Source organism: Amphiprion ocellaris, chromosome 12, assembly GCF_022539595.1.
Source record: "Amphiprion ocellaris isolate individual 3 ecotype Okinawa chromosome 12, ASM2253959v1, whole genome shotgun sequence".
In the NCBI taxonomy this organism is placed as follows: Eukaryota; Metazoa; Chordata; class Actinopteri; family Pomacentridae; genus Amphiprion; species Amphiprion ocellaris.
Genome location: NC_072777.1, coordinates 4,825,451 through 4,844,749, shown reverse-complemented (window position 1 = coordinate 4,844,749; position 19,299 = coordinate 4,825,451). Strand labels below are relative to the sequence as shown.

General features: G+C 42.0%; 1 protein-coding gene across 4 annotated transcripts in view; it reads right to left on the bottom strand.

Annotated features, from left to right (window-relative positions):
* sash1a (SAM and SH3 domain containing 1a) overlaps positions 1-19,299 on the bottom strand; it is a 183,232-nt gene that overhangs the window by 72,586 nt on the left and 91,347 nt on the right. Inside the window, exon 1 of one of the 4 annotated variants that reach the window (XM_055015808.1) lies at positions 8,365-8,518. The exons of the other annotated variants lie outside the window; for them this stretch is intronic. The gene's annotated coding sequence lies outside the window, so the exon portion shown is untranslated. Of the gene's footprint in view, positions 1-8,364; positions 8,519-19,299 lie in introns of those variants that run through there. 4 annotated transcript variants of the gene reach the window in all.

The window sequence follows — 19,299 nt, the reverse complement described above, 5'->3', positions numbered from 1 at the left end:
CATACGGTGTTTTATGTGTTTACCAGCCTCCACTTTTACAACAGCCATTAAACACCCAGACCCGAGTGCGTAAGACATCGATACAGGCGAATCCATCCAAAGAAGGAAAATAATTCACATGCTGATTAATTACAAATCTCATAAGAGTTGCACAAGAATAAACAGGTCCGTGTACGCAAGAGCAACACGTGTCATTATGTGCGCTGCATATAAACACACAGCATTCCTGATCTGTTTCCATGGATGGATGTGGCTGGTGCTGCTATGATTAGTTTCCCATTTATGGCTGGTAGCACAGCTGTCCCAGGAAGAGGCAACCAGTCATTTATGGTTTGAGGGTAGGCCTCTGCCAACCTGGAGAGAACACCCGTTCCAGGAGGGCTGCGAGGCGGTTGGGTGGAGGGTGGATGGGTTGTGTTCCCATGCTAGATAATGTCATGCCAGTGCCGTGGCAGGACCTAATGGGTTTAAATGTCAGCGAAAATGCACAGATGTCAACAGCAGCCCACAACACGAACACAGATGCCTGCATTGCCCGCTAAAAAAAGCCACAGGACACATGTGCCAGATGCCCAAATCCTCAGCCGAAGGTTGACGACTATAATCACTGGAAGTAGTTGCAGGAAATACTATGACTATTTTATTATTTAAATTACAGCATACAAATGTGGCCATTTGTGTTTTCGTAACAGACCTCTGTTCAAAAGTGTACTTACTGAACATCTCTCTCTCTCTCTCTCTCTCTCTCTCTCTCTCTCTATATATATATATATATATATATATATATACACACACACACACACACACACACACACACACACACACACACACACACACACACACACACACTACTGTTCAAAAGTTTGGGGTCACTCAGGCAATTTCATGTTTTCCATGAAAACTCACACTTTTATTCATGTGCTAACATAACTGCACAAGGGTTTTCTAATCATCAATTATCCTTTCAGCACCATTAGCTAACACAATGTAGCATTAGAACACAGGAGTGATGGTTGCTGGAAATGTTCCTCTGTACCCCTATGGAGATATTCCATTAAAAATCTGCTGTTTCCAGCTAGAATAATCATATACCACGTTAACAATGTCTAGACTGGATTTATTATTCATTTAATGGTATCTTCATTGAAAAAAAAGACTGTTTTTCTTTCAATATTAATGGCATTTGTAAGAGTGTATATATACTACTTACAGTCAGTGTTAGTCCCTAAATTGCACTGTATCCAACTCATCTAACAGTTGCAAAATGCAGCATTTTAAAAGTTTTGAAATCTGTATTATATCCACTCTATTCATTCTCTTTTACTGGAACACTTAAACCACAGTTTTTTTGTTGCCAATCTTTGTGGAAATCCACAAAACCATGAGATCTGTCGTCACCCTTTTCATTTCATCGACACAGCCAGAATGTTTGTTGAACATCCAAAAAACATTGCGTTTAGGTCCAAGTTGGCCTCGGTATCACATCCGATAAATGTTTTAGCATTAAAATGTGAGCTAGGCTCATGCAATCTTGACTGTTACCAAGGAAATTCTTGCTAAATCTTAACAAATACATGAGGATCAGCTTCAGCTTCTAAACCTAATGATATCTCTTCATATAGTCACATTAATGTCTTTGTAAAAAATATCTACTGTCATCCCTCACGTACAGTTAGAGCTCAAAAGAAGGACCCATTCTTCAAAAAAGTGTCCAGTGTAGCCTTTCAACACCATTAGTTAACACAATGTAGCATTAGAACACAGGAGTGATGGTTGCTGGAAATGTTCCTCTGTACCCCTATGGAGATATTCCATTAAAAATCAACTGTTTCCAGCTACAATAGTCATTTACCACATTAACAATGTCTACACTGGATTTATCATTCATTTAATGTTATCTTCATCGAAAAATTAGTTTTTCTTTCAAAAATAAGGACATTTCTAAGTGAACCCAAACTTTTGAATGGTGGTGTGTGTCCAAGAGCTGAAATAAAACAGTAAAATGACTCATGCTAAGGCTTATTCAATTATCAGCTCATCTGCTGGATGTTTTGTCAGTAAAAATATTAACAGTTTATTCTAGAAAATAGCAGAAAACTGTGAGAGATTCACTGGAGCCAGGAACTGTCTGACAAAAATGACCGGAATTATTGAAATTATTCACTTAACTAATTAAATGACTAAGCTCTACCTCACATACACAAATGCACACTCTTCAGACTTTTAAACGCAACTGACAATACAAACTGCTTCAATTATTATATGTATATGCTATTGTTAGAAGGCCAAATATTTTTCTAATAGCAGCAGATTGGGCAAAGTTAGCAGTCTGAGGTTATTCGTCTACCACGCTGTAAATATTCCCAGCCCTTGGTTTCGCTACACATGTGTGGCAAGTGTGACTTTCGTCTGTGTCAGAGGTCTTTGTCATGTTGCACGCTGGTGATTTGCGATGTCTGTGAAGAATCAGACGTTTTCAGGAGGGGGTCGAGGCAGCTTTACTTGTTAGTGGAGATGCAGAGTGTGAGAACGTCGTGAAGGCGAACGCTGGCTGCAGCTGATACGAGTCTCCCAGGACTTCCCCTCTGCTGAGGTCATCCCTCGCGCTCCAGCGCTCGTACATCACTGCTGACATCACCGCTGATCCTCGCCAAACCGTTGCCACGGGCAACAAAAACAGGAAAAAGCATGCGTGGATGCACGCTTGGTGTTAAGCGCGATCATCAAACTTTATTGGTGTTTTATTGAGTGCGGAGTGACGTGTTACACACCATTATGCAACAAGAAAATCGTCCATAAAAATGTATGTATTACGCTTGAATATTAGCCACAAAGCTGCATGTGTTCTGTGTAGTTAATGCAGATGAACACATTTTGACAGGAATGGCACAATTCCTCAAAAATAAAAAGAAAAGAAAATGTGTGCTTACAGCAAAGCTGAGTGTCTAACTGTTTTTAGTTCAGGGGCCACATTCAGTCCTATTTGATGTCAAGTGGGCCGGACTAGTAAAATCAGAGAATTATAATCTATGTGCTCACCACAACTCCACATTTTTCCTTTAAGGGTAAAAAAGTTCCCATTTCAGGAATTATCTTTTTACAAAAAAAAAAATCAACAACCTGAAATTTCTTAAGATAAATAAATTCAATTTTAACAACATTATGCCTCAGTTTATCATTTACACATTACAACCTACAGATCACAGTGTATCTATAAAAGGCAAAAAACATTTAGTCACAAGTATCTGAAACTGAATGATATAGTATTTTTACTTTTTGATCAAAACGACAAAAGTCTGACAAAGGAAAGACAAAAACTACAAAAACAAGACAAAATATTACAAAAATGGGATGCTAAATGACAAACACGAGAAACAAAATGACAAAAAATGAGACAAACAACACAAAACAAAAAAAAGAGACAATTCAACAAAAAGGTTAGAGCGATAAAAAAATGGGCAAATAACAGACAAAATGACATGACACATGACACAAGCAACAAAAAAATGACAAAAACGAGAAACAAAATGACAATAATAGACTAGAAACACAAGCAAGACAAAAAGACAACACAAAACGATAAAAACATGAGACAAACAATAAGTCAGACAAAAAAAGACAAAAAAACAACAAAAACAAGACGAAACATTGCAAAAGGGAGACACAAAACGACAAAACAACAATGAGCAATCTAGTAATTTACTTTAAGATCAAAACAACCTGTCATGGTCTAGAAATTATTTTAAATTTATAGTTTTACAAATTTACAATCTGCAGTTGATGTCTTCTCTGTAATTTTTACACTTTACAAAGTCGTCTCGCTGGCCGGTTTTGGCCCGCGGGCCACATGTTTGACACCCCTGCAGTAAAGCATCGGATTAACCTATGAAGCACTAATCACTGTGTTTTCATATGTGCCCACATGTGTGCCTTTGTGTTGGTACGCACAAGTGTGTACGCCTACAGCCTTTCCTGCCGCCCCCCCCCCACAGCGCCAGTCAATGCTTGGAATCCTGGGAAGTGAGGCGGCGGTGCCAGCAGTAATCAGAGCTCTTTGTATCCACACACGGAGCCGGGCTATAATCAGGGAATGCTCTTTTCCTTTTTTTTCCACCAATAATAGCTGTAATCCTCTCATCTCAATATGATGTGTAACCTGTGACATGCTCAAAACTTGGATTTTGCTGGAGATTTATACCTGGCCTGTGACTCATGCCAAAATAGACTTAATGAGCTTTCAAAGCCGGTTTTTGTAGCTCAAAAGAACCGCTGAGAATTACACAATGTAGCCAGAAAGTAATAACAGTGACAGCATAGAGGGATAGTGGTAAACTTCAGGAACAAGCTGAACGAATGTGCAGCCCTGTGGCAACTGCTTACAATGAATCAGGTGGACAGGACGCTGCACCTGCATTCAAACTGAAGGTCAGTGCAATGACCTGAGACACCTTATTGTGTTACATGAGACCACACTCATTATACATCTGTGACAAAAACTTCCATCACTGATTTTGTTGGTTTTTAGTTAGAATCTGCGGGGAATCATTAATTCAGAAGCACTTGAACACATTGAATTCATTTTAGGGATAAAGGGAAAGAGAGCAACAAAGGAGATACAATTCGGCGAACAGGATGAGAGTAATTTAATGTAGTCTATTTAACAGACTCTTTGCAAAATGAAATAAACCCGTCAAAAGCAATCAGACCGCAGCATGAACAGGTTTTGAGCAGGCTGCAGATCATTTGCATGAACAAAGATATTTTGGGAGCCACTGGTACTCAATCCAAACATAGCACCGAGAAAAATGAACTTTGAAATGTATCTTTGCTCATGGAAAAATAATTCAGAAACAGACTTTTCATAACTTTTGTACCTGCAGCAGCACTACTTCTCATTTAAAATATACTCGCCCTACATGACAAGGATTGAAGTTGCGTCCATGCCAGTCGGGAAACAGATTAATCAAACATTTGCCTCCAATCCATGCTGTGACCGAAGCGATATGTTTGTGTCCGTCAAGTCTGTCATGACATAAAATGTTTTGGCTCCCAAATTGCTGTTTCTGTCACATCAGTGAGGGAAAAAAAAGACACGCTTGGACCCCAAAAAAATAAATATGCCCCAGCAATGTCTAACAAGGGGAATGAATGCTTTTCTGTAATTGGTACCAGCTGCAGCTACGAATAGCTGCGAGTCAGAAAGCACATAAAATTGTTCACAATGGGATTTTTAGCAGGAATACTAATGATATTACAAACATGAAACTTTCCAATAAAGAAGCCAAACATATTTAAATCATGCAGAAGGCATGTGGTTTGGGCATTTAATGAAACGTACATAATATGTCCTGCAGGCCTTCTCTACTACATATCACATTAGCACTGACCAAACCTTCCTTTCAGATGCTGTAATCTGTCATGCATATCACAAGCGACTTTGATAAATGTGCGATTTGAAGCGATGGAGATGTGGGAGTGAAGGCATATGCCAAGATAAGACCAGAAATGTTAGAAATTATAAGCTTAAGATGCAGCTTCTGATCTATCCTAAAATAAAAGAGAGTGAGTGAATGAGAGAAGCGGAAAAAAAGAAGATAGGAATCAGAAAATCCTACCTGGAGCTCAGACAACATGTTTTCTGAAGACCTTCTAAAATAAACACCCCAGATGGTTGCAATGTAGCACACTGCGACCCATCCGCATGCTTGAATGTCAGCGAAATCCATCAATATGCTAAATCTACTTGATCTTCTCTGTTTCCAAGTTGTTGCAAAATATCATTTCCAACCTGAACTGAAGCGCTCATTGTGAGGGTCTAAATAACTTTTAGATTTGTGGACAACGCTTTGGTTTCTCCCCACATTTTTTTTAAAATGTTAATTTATACATCCATTTCATTCCAGTGTGGTGGTTTTGTTTGTCACCGTCTTGGTCTCGTTCCATCGCTGTGAGACTCATTGTTGTGCACAGTGCACTGACATCACTGCTGAGTGAATGTTATTAGCCTGACCAAAACAAACCCCAGCTTTCTAACCCGGTTCAACACATTTTCAGTCTTCTCCGCTCAGATTTGTTGGCTGGCACGCTGACGGTACAGTACGCCGCTTGTTGTGCCAAACGACACCGCCTCATTGGCTGTGGATCCAAGTCTGCTTAGTGACATACTGATGTAATGTGACACGTATTAAACTGGATGACATCAGACCACGAAGGCGACAGTATAGCAGCAATCTAAAAATGACTTTAAAAAGCAAAGCCGCTGTTTCAAATCATCATTAAATGCTTTATATTTAAAGACAAACTTACCAAAAAAAAAAGCAAAAACTGAGACTTTTACATGAGAAGCAACAGCACTAGCGCTGATGCCAGGTCACAAAGAGAGGGTATTCAGACTCAGCAGTGACCTCAGTGCCACCTGCAGTGTAACATCATCCCTCCTCGCCTGTACATCACGCAGAGATGCAGGCGTAGCTAACAGCCGGGAAGAAGCTGGAAAAAGCAGCGGCACAGGCAGACGCAGACCAGCTGCACTGACAGGGAGGGAGATGGCTGAATGACACATGCACATATGGCACAAACTGCACACTCAGGCGGTTCCTGGGAGGCTGGGGAGGAAATGAAGGCTGGTGTTTTATCACCGTCCCAATCATTACCACCCTCCCAAAAAGAGCAGACTTCCAAAGCAGACGCAAAGAAGAACTGAAAGAAGCCATACTGCCTCGCTCAACGCTTAATATTAATCATCAACATACACCTGTTGCCATGGCACTGTGGCCCCGACCCTGGTTTGGATAAGCAGGCGAGCGCTTGCCCAGCGCTGGCAGAACATCGCAACAGTTGGCATGTACAGTTTCATCTGGCAGAGGGAGTGAAAAAAAAGGGAGATATAAATCAAATCCAGGCCAACCGAGAGCTTTTCATTATGGTTGCAACTTCAGGGAGCCTCATCAGAGTCCAGCTATGGACGGATGAGCCGGAAGGTAGCGGGGTAAAGAGACTGACAGAGAACAGAGCTCGCTTTGACAGCTAAAAAGCCTTGTGCAAAAATTCCCATTGAAAACTTGACACACGCTAAGGCCAAAGCCCTCCAGCACTTTCTTCTCTGAGCTCAGCGCTGCAGCAGCTCAGTGGGATCAACACTGGCTTCACAGTCACGATGTTGAGCCTGGTGCAATTGCAGGAATAGACCGTATGCGCATTTACCCACGTTTAATCATGTATGAGCTTGCTATATGCACACATGTGAAGCTGATGAGCTCCTACATGTGTGTGTGAGGCAGCGCTTCCCGTTGGGTTTCCTCACATGCTGTACATGGAGCATTCACAATGACATTGTGAAGTTTGTTCTTCCTGCACAGAGGGAAGTCTAAGCAAAGGGGGAACTTTGGCCTTCCTCCGATTTCTATCCCTCTCTCTCCCCCTCTCACCATCCACCCCTCCTTCCTCCCTCCATCCGCTCCCTTGTTCCTTGTCAGCTGGTGGGGGAGATCCAGATGTGAAAGGGGGGAACTTGGACAGGAAAAGGAGAGGGGAGAGAGAGGGAGACAGAAATCCACATCCCTCTGGTGACAGGCTTCATTGTCCAAGGTCTTTTGGACAAGGCCTTTAGACACTTACACACAAACAATTATGCCCACCAAACAATGGAGTCCCTCTAGACGACAAGGCTCAATTGTGTGTGTCTGTGTGCGAGTGTGTGCGCGCACAAAAGCAAATCAATGAACGACATCTTGCTGGTGTTGATATTTAGCTGGCTTATTTACTAGGGGTCTTGGCCAGGCATGAGGCTATTGTTCTCATCCAGTGAGTAGAGAGGAGGAAAAATCAATAAGGACCTGAGAGAGCGAGGACAAACAGTGAGTAACAGCTGTACGCCAGCATCCGTCTTTCCTCCCTTTTCTGTTTCTCCTCTCCCCCACAACCCGTCTTTTGATAAAGTCCCACATTTAGGCTGTGGAGTAGTAACACGGGAGCGAGCGATTAAATTTGACTGAAACAACCGCCAAGATGGAAGAGGACAGCGAGGTAATTGTGGAAAATTACTCCTGAAATTGTACACAATGGCAAACACATGTACACTAAACACACCCACACAGCATGGAGCCATTCGAATTAAGTTAATAGAGTGAGTCAGCGAAAAGGAGAGCTATTCAGTTGGAAACAAGAGAAGAGCTGGGAAAAAAAGAAAAGAAAAGGCTCTCACTACCAGAGCATATCACTCGGCAGCAATACAAAAGTTTCTCTACGTTCTTTCAGAGTGCCAAACTTTCACTGTCTCATTTAAGAGCTGCAAATATCACCTCAACTCTCACCAATTATTGTCTCCAAACAAAAGCCTGAAAAAGGAAAAATCTCAGCACTCACCGCTCCAGTCTTTTCCAGTTGTTGCAGAGCTACGGCAGCCTAAGTCTCTGAGAATGGCAGCAACAAGTAGTGTACAGTGGAGAACAATGCATGTCTGCCGGAGCGCAGCAAAGCGTAAGCAAAGACACACAGAGAGGTCCAGTCATCAGGCTGCTGCTCACATGGGACGTGGAGAGGAGGGGAAAAGCAGGGAGGGTTACAGCTATAGGACAGTCAACAGTAACTCCGATTAGGCAGAAAGAGGGAGGGATCTCATCCTTCACTCCACATGTCTTGCTCTTTCCCACCCCTCAACTTTGGATCCAAAAATGTTTCAGCAAGTCTCGGATTTCTTTCAAAATCCTCTCGCGATACACTCCCCTTTCCTTTTCCATCTCCTTTGTTCTTGCCATCTATTCCACACGCAAACATACATTTCTTTGTTGTCTCTCTTATCCACTTATAAATAGGCTCACTTAAACGTGTCTTCCTGTAAAAAGACAACAATTCCGAGCTCCACCTTGATACATCTAAGCCAAAATAAGACACCGAACAGACAGATGTGTGCACATACGAAGTGAGCCAGCTAGAGGGAGGACTGTTATAGTCATATATGCAATCATAGAAACAGAGCAGAAAATTATAGGGCTGCTCAGGTTCTCTTTCTCTCCCTCTCTGATGTCACTTGTTTTTTTGTTTTCTTTTTCTGCCTTTTTCACTGAAAGGCCCCAATTCACAAGTGGCCCAGATACCGCACTGTACTGGGGGAAACGAAGAAAAGCAAAAAAAAAAAAAAAGAAGAGAGAGAGTCAGAGAAAAGAGTAACCTGATACAGCTAAAAGCAACAATTATTTGAATGAGTCACTCAGCAGTGAGGTTTGGGGTTTTTTCGATGTTAATTCGGGAGAGAGCGACCGAAGAAGACGAGGGAGAAAAAAATATCATCCCATTTTGGACCGTTGCACCTCCTGAGGACTCCCTGAGGTCATGGGAGAGGAGGATGGAGAAATGAGGGAGGGAAAAAAAGGGAAAAGAACTGGAAGGGAAGGGGGAGGACAGACATGGGCTTGGATGGAGACCAGATCAACTTCTTCTCCTCATCCCCAAATCCAGCCTCCAGGACACAGCTTACCAAAGCCAGTTTTGCTGACAGAACCAAATAAGCCAGGGTACACCACAGTGATGGTGAACAGACACTGACACCGGGACAAATAGCAAACAAATCACGGCCATACAGACACACATATTAAAGCAGTGGAAGCTCAAATTACTATGGAGCCATAACTGGAGTTGACTGCATCCTCTGAAAATATGTGATCACATATTAGCTGGTCAGCTTGTGTCTGTGGTTAAAAAGACCGTTGATACACAAAACAGCATGAAGCAAGTTGTATAGCTCAGCTGTAAGGACTACTAGTGCAACTTTCATGACAAATCAGAGAACTCAAAAATGCCCCTCTACTTACTTTAGATATTTTGCTACTTAGCTTTTTGATATGTTTCCATATTTGCCTCCTCTGCTCTGTGTAAGCACAGCCTGCAGTTCAACCAAAAGTCCCTGAATTTTTGTAATTTGTCACAGCCGAGTTATGAATGGCTGGATGTGGCGAGGAGCGTATAATTTTCATTTTGTATTTTTTACAGTATCTTGTGACATTAAATGGATGTTTGTTAGTGAATTTTTAAATGAGAAACGTGGAAAACAGTGAATTTCATGAGGTGTGATATGTTAAAGGAATCAAAGTGTTGAGCGTGCTCGTTTTTTGAGATAGAAGACTAACAACTTCTCTCAATTCAGGTTCTTCACTGCGCAACAAGTAGCTTGATGAAGGACCATTACTGTTCAGTGGACTACAGTTAACAAAAGTGTTCATCTGAAGGCTTCTTCCCAGTGACAGATGCAATTCACAGTGTACAGGGTGTATTTATGAAAATGTGCAACAATCTCATGGGTCAAAAACTGTTGGAGAGGAACCGCTCTTATCTCAGCCCCCTCATCATTGGTGCACAGGTTTGTCCTTTAGTCTCTTGGCACACGATCCTGCAAGACAGTCCCTCCCTACTGTGATTGATGCATGTATCTTAATTTAACAAAGTGTATTGTACCATCATCATCAAGCGCTGACTTCTGCCTCTTTCATATAAGATCATCACAGTTCCTGGTGACACACTGTCTCCAACTCAGTCCTGATTGTTGGTCAGTTCTTAACACAGTAGCTTTTGGTCTCAGTGGCCTTCAGCACTTGACTGTGAGAGTGTGTGGTGTGTAAGGGTGTGCGTACAGCATGTGTGTGTGTGCTGGTGTGTGTATCAGACAGGTATGTCCGTAGGGGTAGTGAATGTAGGTAGGTGTGTTTTGCCCTCTGTTGACCTGTCTTCTTTCAACTTTGATTTAGCCCAATTCAACTAGTGTGAGGTAATGTTCGAGACCCTCTTACCTACACAGGTCAACGCAACTCATTTTTATTAGCACTTACAAACAATCTGTAAATCAGTATAGCGTTATCAGTATGTCTCATGGGAATGTTCAAAGTAGCAGCATGTACGACAGGAATGCTAGAAACAGTAAATCGTTCCAAAGGCCTTGAAGAAGAGATGTGCAGATCAGTATTAAGCAAGTATTATGTTTAACAAGAATAGAAAGGAATAAAGCAAGCATATATTCAATAATAGGGTGATTGGCAACAGCAATGAGGAATAATGCGAATATTACGATTAATAACGAAGAATAATGCAAGTAGTATGATTAATACGGGCAGTAAAGAATATATGACCTTAACAAAAGCGAATCTTTGTTTTCAGTTTCTGTGGTGAAACTTTTAAACAACAACATGCCTTTCAATAGACATAGACGGATGCTGCAAGGAGTGCAGAATTTTTACAGAATCTTGTTAAATGAAATGGTTAGTTTTTGAAGAATTTTTAAAGGAGACACGTGGAATAAAGTAAATTTGGTGAAGTATCACAATTTTAAGCTCAGGTTTGGTTACGTTTTCCAACAGGCTGACACGAGGCACATGACATGTTCAAGGAAATATTTGTTTTCATGGTTTCTGACTCTGACAATCGATAAAATTGTGATATTCTTTTGAAATGACAACATGGCTTTTAATCCAGTTGGCGAGGTTCAGAGGGTTAGATCCGAATATTTGCAGAGCAGCAGTCTAGCTTCATCCAAACAGCATGAATACACTGATAAGAGGCCAGCAACACTCTTCAACCTGTATATCTCTTGTATAAACCAGTATTATAGCTGACCTGCATCCTGTTTAGACCTGCCGTCACAACATTTAGAGAAGGAAACACAGTGCAGAGGTTCACGTAAACACAAAGTGAAAGAAAAATGCTGAAAGAGAATCTCAAGGATGTGCAGCGTGACCAAAATACGTAAACAGGCCATTTTCAGGAGTGTATACACATTCACATGAAGGAACATTGAGAAAATGAGGTCAACATTCTTCTGTTCAAGTGGTTAGACAGCACATTTCCTGTACATGAAGTTGAATATTTTTCATGTTTCTGAGCCACTGAATGATTCAGTTTCTACAAAACCAGGTCAGATGAGCCACTTCTAATCATAATATAAATGTGTTTGAGGGGGACCTTTCTTGGCTAGTGTCAGGTGTGATGCCTGACTAAACTTTTCACATGGTACTTGCTTTACTTTAATTATTGCAACTATGTTTTCTCTGTAAGCATATTTATGTAATTGTATAACTGTCTGGCAGCCTCCCCTTTTGTTTTTGTTTTGTTTTGTTTTGTTTTGTTTTACTCTTGGTTTGTTTTTCCTTTTCTTCCTCTTTTCTTTTATGTTCAATGGTTGCCCTGTTGTGGCATGTTTTGTAAAGTTAAAAACCTTAAATAAAGTATTAAAATAAATAAATAAACGTGTTTGAGCCTTAATTACGGCTAATGAAACCCTACAGCATTCCCTTGATCGTATATATATATAAACAAGAGGCCATGGGGCTTTTCTTTTAATCCAGGCAAACTAAAGGGCTGTATCAGGGGGTTAGTATCAAAAGAAGGCTTTAAAGATGCATCCAATACAGACACATTCTGAAACATGTTTATTATAGCCGCGTATGCTGCAAAGAGGTTGTGTAGTGGCAGGTACGGGGACATCAAAGAGTCGATGCATTCCACTGCTGCTGCAGGCTGAGCTGTTACGCTGCTGCTCGCTTTGATTGCATGACTGTGCAGGTCACCTGAGTTACGAGCGAATTGCAAGCTAGTCTGTGTTATATCAAGGTCTTTATAAACTGGAAAAAAAAATATCAGGTGTAGGATTTTTCAACATAAAGAAAAAACCTGACATACTGTAATTTTCTGAACATCCCTTCTTTAGAGTCCTTATGGAAAGAAATGATAGTTTTCAGCTTTTCTTGAAGGGGTTAAAATGTTAAATATGCATGTAAGTGTCCACATTTTTGTTAGATAATTGCATAAACTCTGTTAATTTGAGGATAAACGGTGTATTTGTTGGTCTGCAATGTGCTTTGTCATCTGTCTCACACACACACACACACATACACACACACGAAGAAAAAAAATCATCAAAATCCGCAGAATCAATTAGCAGAATGTAAATAGGCCATTCAATTACTTTTAGCGCCATCCTTGTTCCTCCCGAGGCAAACAATCAACCAGTAGACACAAATTAACTCAGAACAAGAGTACTTGTCTAAAGTCTGATCACCCACTGGCAAAAGATAGCAGCGCCAAGACGAAAAGTGTGTGTGAACGAGAGTGTGGCTTTATCTTCTGCCTATAAGAGTCTGTGATACATCCAAAAGAATGTCGCTATGTGGAGTTTGTTAACGGTGATGAAAAGGTCAGAAATGGGTCGACTCTGCTGCAGAACATTACTGTATACTCCTACAGAATGCCACGGTTTGAAACTTTTCTTAATATTTCCTGCCCTTGTAGCACAGACTGGTTAAGAATACAGATGACTGTGACCACAGACAGCTACTGTATATGAGCTCATCCAGGCCTGCAACACACTGGCACAAGCCTCCCTTCACCATCTGCTAGCAAAGACGGGGTAATGAGTCTGAACACACACATGCACAAAGAGAAAATGAGAGAAAGAGCAGACAGGGAGAGCTTCAGAGAGAGACAAAATATGAGAGAATTCAACAAAATCTCAGACCAAATGCCTTTGCCTATGCACATGCACACCTGCAAGCTTTTTGAAAAAATTTTTTTAACTGCATCAAAGGATTTTTTTGACAGCTCATCCGTGCCTGACAAAATTCAAAAGCATCCATGAATTTTAAACAAGTGGTGGGTTAAGGAATTTAGCAGCAACATCACATTTAAAGCAATTTATATGCAAATGTGTGACAAGTGGCAGTGCACAGCTCTGGAGAAGAATTAGTGTCTGTTCATTGACTTAACTGACCTGCTACACCAATATAGACTCCCATTAATGAGGTACCAACCTGCACCTACACAAACACACACACAGCAACTGTACAGGAACATCTATTCCCTTTTTATTTAGACTCGTAATCTCCTTGACCCCACGGAAAAGGGTTGTAGCTGCTCAGGCCACTAGATGGCAGTAAAGTTCTGGTCTTACCTGCACACACACACACACACACAGAGACACACACAGATACTATACTGGTAGGCATGCCAGAATAGGGAGTGAACGTGATGAAAGACCACAGCAGAAAGCAGACAACCAGACTCAACCACAGAGCACGTAGGACTGAGGGTTAGAGACAAACAGTCCAAGGCTTCTCTCTCACACACTATCGCTGCGCAGCACAATGTTGAAGTTTGCAGCTCCAAAGAAAGAGCTGGCATGCGCGTTGCTATAAAAGCAGGGGTTATTTTCTGCCCATCAAGGCCAGTAGTCGGTCTGGTGGCAGTTGCGGAGACGTGCTCTCGTTCTCTTTGAGTGGCATCGGCAAAGCTTGGCTGTAAACTGAAATGAGCAACCATTCTGTATTCCATATTACTATCAGCGCTGCAGGCGATGTGGGGGCTGTTGTGAGTTGATGGAGAGAGACAGGCGAGCTGGAAGAAGCAGAACTCCATTAGAATTAGCCTGGAGGGTCGAGAAGTCACGGCGGCTGGGCCCACCATGTCAAGCTGCGTGGTAGGTTTTTTATTGTGCTTTTTACATAATGTGGAGGGTGGCAGCTTCACCAGGGGGTCGAGATGCTGGTGGGCTTCAGCAGAAAGTCAACTAGTGCAGATTGATCTGGTTATTTACTTCACTCTCTGCTGGTTTGTTGGATCCAATATGGAGCAGGAGAACCGTAAATATACTTTCTCGTTGTTGAAACATAGTCATAGATGTTTGTTATTGTCTGTGTGCAGCTAATAGGTGTGTTTAACTGAGACTTATTTAAACTAGAGGGTGTCTTCACAGCTGTTGTACTTTAACTCAGTGTAGCATTAATAGTTAGCCACACTTTAAGAATTCCAATCTGCGCTTTGGTCCAGATTGAATTATTTAAACATCTCTTGAATGAATCGCTCTTTCATTTTGCATACAAGTTCATGGTCACCAGAGGTTACACTATTTAGATTATAGCAAAACTGTCTCTTCAACTATTGACAGACATCTGAACTACTGCATGGATTTCCATGAAATTTAGAACCTGTATTTATGTCCTCATCAGAATAAATTACCATAACTTCTGGTGATGCAGAATTTTTTTATCAACCACCATTATCAAGTCAAAATATGAAAGGGGCCCAATGCATGCATAGCAATGATATTTGCATCAACTGTGCCAATCAGCAAGTATTAGCATGCTAACAGGCTAAACAAAGACTGCAAACATCTCCTGAATCTTTTCTTTGCCTGTGTTGGAAATCTTCATTTTCATTCTCTACATTTTTTCCTTTGTCTCACTCCACCTTGCAGCTCAAAATCACAGGTTTGGGCCCAATGCCATTCAGTCCAGAGCAGCAGAAATCCAGGGAGAGAGCCGATGATTGGCTGTGATTACAGGCTGACCGTCTCCTCTGGGCTCATCTGGCCAGGCCTGGACGAGGTAAAGCTCTCCATACTCGAGTCATTAACTGGAGAGAGCCGGAGCGAGGAAAAAAGCTCACTGGGGAGGCGCTGACACGTTTCCTTCACCTTGACATTGCCTGGAGGTTACACCATTCGTCCTGTCGTAAAGTACAGTTCTGGGAGGTGAGAATCATGTGAATGAAGGGTTCCCGATACATAAAAGGCGTCTCTGTGTGAGAGTCTTATTGCCTCGGCTCTCGCTGCTCGGAGAACTGAACTGCTGGAATGTGTATCGATGAAATACATGTGAGAGTGTGTGAGAGAATCAGTGAGAAGGACAGAAAAGTATAGATTGTGAGGAATTCCCTTAAGGAAATTTGCAATATTGAGCCATACACATAAAATATGACTTAACTGTGAATCTATCTGGACCCTTTGTCAATATGTGTATGAATGAGGACGTGCAGTTTACAGAAAATGAGTATTATAGTGTGAATATCGACAGCAAAATGCCTTTCTGATCCATCAGTCATAGCAGATATACCTGCACACCGTGTCTGTCTGCTCATATTACCCAACAACACTGACTGCCTGCCTGTCAGATTCAAGTCAGAGCTCAAAAAGGACAATATCAGTCATCGGATTTCATTTTCTGCAGAAAGCCAGGCACCATAATGCAACTAAGCTGCTCTTCCAAATAAAAAAAAATTCCACATGGGAGTTTCAGTCTCGGAAAAATGTATGCATGTTATGTTATAAAACACGTGAGGCAATCCTATATGGAATACGCTGGATTTATGAGTGTAGCGGCTGCGATGTGCATGTAACCTGTGGCCCGGCTCGACAGTTGTTTTCGCTTCGTGTCAGTCCAAATACTGAGGAATGATTGACAGCCGCCCGTGGCTCTTGTAAACGCATCTGCTGAATTAACCCTGTCCTGCCCCTTTTAACTGGCTAGTGATCCTCCCGCCTCGCTCCAGTCCCTCCCTGGTCTTGAAATGTGCTTCACCTTGGCTCTCTGGGGATTGGAGCCCAGCCAGCCATGTGTAATTAAAAGTGCATAAAGACAGATCAAGCTCTCTCTCCTGCTCTTTCTATTCAAGATCGCCTTCGGGCCGAATCCGCTCCATCTCCTGCTCTGTCAAGGTCCGGGGAGCTCATTTATTAAAACGCTCAATACCTTTAGCCTTGATTTTGATGGGAATGCGGACGAATAAAATCTTACTTATGGGATTAATCCAAGGAGAGAATTTGAAATATGACAGGAAAAAAAGATATAAAAAATCCCATCCCATTCATTTTCTTTTCATGTGGAACACACCACAGGTTGCATGCTGGTCCAGTTGTAGTGCGTTTCAAGCTGCGATCTGGTGCATCCAAGGCATCGCAAAACTTTTGCCAAACGTCTAAACTAGCCGTTGGTGAACTAAAACGAGGACAGACTCAGCTACTGCACAGGTTATTTCTGACCTCAAATGCTTTCAGAAAATACTTTTTGCTGAACTGTTTTTGTAAAAAAAAAAAAAAAAAAAAAGAGAAAGTTTGTGACCGAGCCGCCATGTTGGTCTGGTTTGAAATCCAGGAGCAAACAGCTCCTGAGTCGATGCGTTTGTCTAATCAGGGGCAGGCAGGAAAGTTGGAGAAGAAGATCGGCAGGAGTTGAACACCAGCTATTGGCCTCAAGTACACGCCCGTCAAGCAGGTGATTTTCAGATGCGTCACGTTTACATGTGGGAAAAACGCATCTAGTGGACATGAGCTTTGGGGTGAAGGCAGGGGGCACAAGGGGAACAGGTCACCAGTCTATCGCAGGGCTACATAGAGACAAACAATCACACTCATGGACACACCTACAAACAATTTAGAGTAATCAATTAACCTCAGCATGTTTTTGGCCTGTGGGAGGAAGCCGGAGAAAACCCACACATGCACAGGGAGAACATGCAAACTCCACGCAGAAAGATCCCAGAAAGGTCAGGACGCAAACCGGGGATCTTCTAGCTGTAAGGCGACAGTGCTAACCACTGAACCACTGTCCAGCCCTGACAGAAACGTGACAAAAAAAATTGCTGGGAAGAACCTCAAGAAATCTGTTTTTCTGGTATGTAAGGAATTGGAATTCCCTGACCAGGCACTCAGCAGTAGTAGGTTGAAGTCAGGTGAGTAATCTTTCACTCTTATTCTTCCTTTTCTTTGCTGTTTCAATTCCACAGCGTTTCATCATGTTGACGTATTGCGTCTGTATAGGCTTCACAAAATTCCGTCCGTCAGAGCGCACATCATTGCTCAATTTTTCACCCGCTCCGACTATTTCTCCTCACCGTTTCCCTGTTTCCAGTGACAATGAAAAAGCTGAGAAATGTCAGGTTGTAGTCTATAAAATGTGAAAAACTCACAGTCAACATCACCTTCGGGTTACATCTTTATAATTATTTTGCTTGACATCGTGACAATTTCATTTCCCCAGTTTGTGGTGAGTGTGTAAAACCGCCGTTTTTTTTTTTTTTTTTTTTTTTTTAAGATCATTATGGTTCCCTGGGGTGTACAACATTAGAATAGCTCTTTCTCTGTGAAGCAGCCTGATGAATATAAGATGCTTTCACTCATTCAGCATGAGTGCCAAGCCTGGCAAAGATGGGATGCGCACATCTTGGTCCACCACGTGAGTCCGCTTGCCAGTCAGCGAATCTGCTGTAATCTTTGCTCGACTCTGTCTCAAATTAGTAATTCAGTTTCTCTTCATGAGCACAGGGGAGGCATGCTGTTTTATCAGCCGAACGGTATTCAGATCAGACCAATACAATCAGAGTTCAAAAATCCAATTCTCACCTCCTCTGACTGGCTGCTTTCTTGTCACAAATCTGATTATTTACACCCACGGTGAGCGAGGCGTTCTAACGTCAAAGTGATCAACGCTTCTCTGCAGCTGCTGGAGGAACTCGGGGAGAACAGAAGAAGGCCAAACTCCTCGGGAGTGAATAGACAAGGGAAAAAAAAAACTGAGGTAAAATATAGTTCATCTCAGAATGAGTGCTGACGTTGGTTGTAAAATTCTCACACAATGTTGGCAACGGTATACATGAACTATCTATACCCTCAAGGCTTTTCCAGTGAGGGGAGTTCGCAGTCTAAGAGAAGAAACAGTGTATTAAATAACCAGAGGTAGACCACAGTTAATGATGTGTTGTACATTCTGCAGACAGTGTGATTGTACATTGGTAAAAAGTCTTGGATCTGAAAGGTACGGTGGTTTACACTGTAGCAGAACACTGATGGGGTCTATTCTGGTGTGACTGACGTTTTGTTTTCTGTAAATGGACTGTAACTCAACCGATGGGTAAAACTACCAAGAAATGAATCCAAAGTTTCCTGGAAAACTAGAGGTTTCTCTATTTTGTATGGTTTGGGGTTATTTGATGAATGATGGCTTTAAATGCAACAATTCATATCAAGGTGACTAAAAGTCTGTCATTTATGGAATCCTCCTTTCATGTCAGTTAGATGAAGCAGTGCTTTTTCCAGGGGGCCTGCAGGAGATAAATAAGATTTTACAGATGGCTGTTTGCTTCATGCCCTGCTAATGGTTTCGCATTTTTCAAAAACCAAATCGAACAATATTAACCCAAGGATGTGCAATCAATGTATGTTCATGAGTGTAATGCGATAGCCATTTAAAATAATCAATATTTAGTGCCTTACTGATAACAAAAGCTGCTTGTTTATGGCAGCTAAGCCATGCCCTTGAGGCTCCATTGGAAGGTTTGTGTGCTCGTATGCACCCGCACACGCCTACACAACACACCGTGGTGATGGCCTCGCCGGGTCAGAGACCCCATTACTGCGACAGGTTGCAATCTTGTTCAATTCTAGCCAGCGTGCGCCCACAGACAAAGCCCTGGCATGGGGGTTACACTCACAAAACACTGACATAAAATTTGCAGCACTTCAGAGGGAGGATGTAAAAAATTGGGGAG